The sequence below is a fragment of the Propithecus coquereli genome, unplaced genomic scaffold, assembly GCF_000956105.1.
Source record: "Propithecus coquereli isolate 6110/MARCELLA unplaced genomic scaffold, Pcoq_1.0 Scaffold249, whole genome shotgun sequence".
NCBI lineage: Eukaryota > Metazoa > Chordata > Mammalia > Primates > Indriidae > Propithecus > Propithecus coquereli.
Window position 1 is genome coordinate 79,805 of NW_012148052.1, and position 4,644 is coordinate 84,448.

Genomic DNA, 4,644 nt, shown 5'->3' on the forward strand with positions numbered 1-4,644 from the left:
AAGTATAGAGACATGGAGAATATGCAAATAAGCAGGATAGCCCAGGCAGGACAGAGTAGAGCCTGGCATGCCCTGTTAGAGAACTTAGCGTTCCTCCCCCTCTAGACAAACACTTTCCAAGACCTGTTGCCTGGAACTGTGAAGTATTCTGCGATGAAGAGATTCTTGCCCAGACAGGCTCAGAAGCACTCATCCCTTCGTCATGCTTCACGATGCACAGTAGTGTGTGAAAGACGCTGAGGGGTTTGACCATAATAAATACATAAACAATTAAAAACAGGAAAAATACCTATGCTAATTCAATTTAATCAGTATTTACCAAATTTGTTGGATAACAGTCCTTTTTTCTTGGAACACTTATTAGCCAAAGAAACTAGTATTTTCTAAAAATGTACTCTGAGGAATGCTAAGGTACATGTGGGTAGATTAGAAGGGGGAGGAGAAATCAAACCTTTTCCTCATTATGAACATAATATATACTCACTTTAGAAAATTTGGAAGGTATAAAAAAACATAACATGACTAACATATACCTCAGATGTCACCCCTCAGAATTAACCATTTTTAATATCTTTGTATATTGCTTTTTGTGTCTGCATGTATTTTACATGAATGAGATCCTATATAAATACTGTTCTACAGCCTTTCACCATGACCTGACCTGTATTGCTCTGATACACTTATATTTTCCATGCTTTTATTTCACTCTGCTTCAGTTTGTATAATTTCTTTTGACTTGGTTTCCCGTTTACTAGTTTTTCTATTCAGTTGTGTCTACACTGCTGTTAAACCAGTAATTATTCTTTTTTAAAAAATCTTTAAACTATTTTAATTAATATAGTACCTTGAGGTCAATAACAAGTTGGCAAATTTTCTGCAGTAGAAGTGCATTCCTAAATAAGTAAAACCCAAAGCAACAGTTGACAAAAAGGTAAAAAAATAAGTAGATTTATTTTAAATACAGTTGTTCCTTGGCATCAGCAGCAGATTGGTTCTAGGAACCCTTGTGGATACAAAAATTCTTGAATGCTCAGGTCCCTTTCACCAAATGGTGTAGTGTTCATATATAACCTATTCACTTTCCCCTGCATATTTTAAATCACCTCGAGATTACTTAAAATACCCAATACATTGTAAATGCTAAGCAAATAGTTGTTAGGCTATATTGGCTTTTTTATTGCTGTATTGTTATTTTTTACTGTTTTTTTCCTCTGGATATTTTCGAACTGTGGTTGGTTGGTTGACTCCATGGATGCAGAACCCAAGGATATGGAGGGCCAACTGCAAATGCCAAAAAATCAACTTTACAAAATAACTTTATCAACGTGATTTATTTTTAAATACAACTAGAGACTGAACACACATACATCAAACTGTACTCTCATTCACTGACATGAGCGCACCTCCAAACATGTTAATATACAAATAAAGACATACACCCAAGTAACAAGCCACAGAACACCCACCATTTTCCAAGACCAAAATTTTCAAACAATTATACTGGCAAATAAAGCAAAATACCAGTGTAAATTAACACACATACATATACATATATACCAGATTCCAAAGCGACATGTAGACATATAACACAGGTACTTATGTACATACCTGTAAACACAGAACTCAATGAGAAACAGCCCAGACAGAAATCGTGATCTATGAAAAACACAGCAACAGTGAAAGTGAGATTATTAAAATGTTCATGCTTTAAATAATAGAAACAAGGAAGCCAGACTTTAAAGTCACTCCTCATTGCCACTAAGTTTCTTATAAGTTCATAATGTGAAGACAACTTCAAAGACTTAAAAGCACAAAGAGGTTGCTGACTCTTATCTAGAATAAAGATTATTTGCTAAATGAAATTACTGAAAGTGAACAGAGAAACATTCTGTAAAGTGAGCTAAATTCTTTTTCCTTTGAAGGCCCTGCTAGAGACTTGCTCCTGCTGTGATTCATGACTTGGAGAGGCAAAACTAAAAAAGCTGTTGCTGGGTTCAGGTGCTATGGGAGAACTCACAAAAAATAGTCTGCACTGAAAATCTCCAGCTCCGATTTTGAACTGGCATATTATCCGAAGAAAACTTTGAGTTGTTCCCAGATGGGAAGCCAAAAACACCAGACTGTGCAATCGTGGATGGTTCGAGTGTGTCTTCCTGGTTAGCAATAGTTTGGTTTCATAGCCTAAGACCATCATAGAGGCCTTAGAGCTGTTGATACTCGTGATTACGCTCGTGATAAGTTTCTCAGAAAAGTCACTGAACTGTTTCTTGTATTCTTCTAGCACTTTCTTCATGGAGGTGACATCCCTTTTTATAGAGGTCAATTCTACATCATTGCTATGTCTTTGCTGAATATATGTCTTCTCCATCTGTTTCAGATGGCCCTCAGCCTTGCTAAAATTATATTCTTGATAGAGACGCTCCCCATGTATCGGATATGTCCAGAAGGCCAGTGCTCGAGAGCTAATGTCCAACACAAACTCTGGTCGCAGTCCTGCCAATACCATAGCTTTATATTCCTCTGATGGACTGAGTTCAGTGTGGACAATATCTAGCTTTCCAGAAAGGGTACTGTTGCAGGCAGGGCAGATAGCTGCTGAACGACTAAACTCACCACCACCCTGCAGATCACAGAAGATGCGAGAGCAGGTGGTGACCCATGCATAACCAGAGAGTTTGATGCTACACTTTTAATAATTACAGAGCCGCATGTCTTCACACAAAGACATAATGTGATAGTGAGTCTCCAGACACTGAAAAGAGTCATTTTTGCAAGTTGATTTTATAAAACCATTTCTGGTGAGAAAAGTCAGCTTCCATCTTTAATTTGAAGAATCATCTGCCTTCATGTGTAAAAGAAAAATGCGTCATCATCTATGGTATATCCAGGATTTATAGCACTGAAGAGGTCCACACTAGAAAAGTCAGATTCAGATCTGGTTTTGGTCTCCTGAAATTTTACTTCTTTGGTATCAGATGAATCCACCTTCTATCCAGGAATCAAGTTAAACTGCAGGATCTATCAACTACCTACAAATCTGTGCCTTTATGCTCCCATCAACCTTTAACACTTTCTATTGAGAATGTCCAAATCCAAGCCCACTTGATTTTCAGGGGGTCTACAGATATTATAGAGGCTTGCCCAGAGCCACTTCTGGGCTGGCAAAACAGAGCTAAAGACTCAGGCCTTCCCCCCTCAGTGGATTTCATCTTCAACCTGAAGCAGAGTCTGTTGTTCCTGGGTCATCCGGTCTGGAGGAAGGAAGTCAAACCCAGTAGTGCAGAGGCCCATGTGGAAACAAGCCAGGCAGAGCATTTCCCTGCCTTCCCCCAACCTGCATTCAGCTGAAATTAAGCACCTGCGACTCACACACATTCCAATGCTGGCTTGAAATAAAGTCCTGCCACATGGGTGCATGGCTCAAATGGAAGAGAAACTCAAGACAACTGGAAAGCAAAATTAAGTGCACAGTCGCCAGCCCACCAAAATGGAGAGGGAGAGTAAACCCCATAATAATTCTTAATTTCATTTATTATACTTATAGTTCCAAAATTTTGATTTTATTCTTTGTTAGTTTCTAAGTCTTTGCTGAAATTCTCCATCTTATTATTTAATCACAGCGACTTTAAATCTTGTCTGATAGCCCAATATCTGGATTTTCTGTAGATCCATTTCTATTGTCTCTTTTTTCTCTAATTTTGAGTAAACTTTTATCTTTTAGTCTGCCTGGTAATTTTTTATTGAATTCCAAACACTCTATTAAAAATGTATGAGATAATTGAGCTTACGGATAAGGCTATATTGCTTCAGAGTGAATTTACTTTTACTCTAGCAAGCAGTTTGGGCATTGGGAAATCACCTTAAGCTAATCAGAAATTAGGCTGACCTAAAGCTCAACTTCAATCTTTGTATTTGCTGGTATATTTCTGATTCAGTCTTACCTACAGTCCCCTGGGGGTCTCAAACTGAAAGCCTGAGATATTAACCAGGGCCCTCCTCCTTAGACCACCTAAGTCCAGTTTCATCCTATTTCTCCAAGCTCAGCTTCTCTGTCTCACAGTGTGGGCTAGCTTTTTCATTTTTGTTTTTTACAGAATATCATGAGTATTCCCATGACATGAATATCTCTTTCAAAATGATTACATTGGAGTGGATGACCGAACATCCTCCTCCTATTTTTTCTATTTTCTTCTGTCATAAGTTGTAGTATAATGATCATCTCTGTGCAAAATTCAAACATTTTGGTTACATATTATGACTTTACCCCACCCAAACCATGATTTGGGGTGTGCCTTTTCCCCCCTACAATGTTCACCGTGTCCATTAGTTGTGCATTTACCCACCCCCAAACCCCTAATCCCTGAAGAATATTACTACCATGTGAGCACCATAGTGTTGATCAGTTAGTGCCAATTTGATGGCAAGTACCAGTGGAGCCTATTCTTCCGTTCTTGCAATACCTCACTTCGGAGGACGGGCTCAAGCTCTATCCAGGAAAATATAAGAGGTGGTAGATCACTGTTTTTACCCCCATGATATCCTGAAATAAATAAATAAATAAAATTCATTAGCTGAATTTGGGGGTTTTTTAAGATAGAGTCTTAGAAGGAAAACATTTTTATTGTTTCAATATCTATGACCAAA

General features: G+C 38.1%; 1 pseudogene; it reads right to left on the reverse strand.

Moving 5' to 3' along the window:
* Positions 1-1,900: 1,900 nt before the first annotated feature.
* Positions 1,901-2,728, reverse strand: LOC105812302 (annotated as a pseudogene).
* Positions 2,729-4,644: the final 1,916 nt, after the last annotated feature.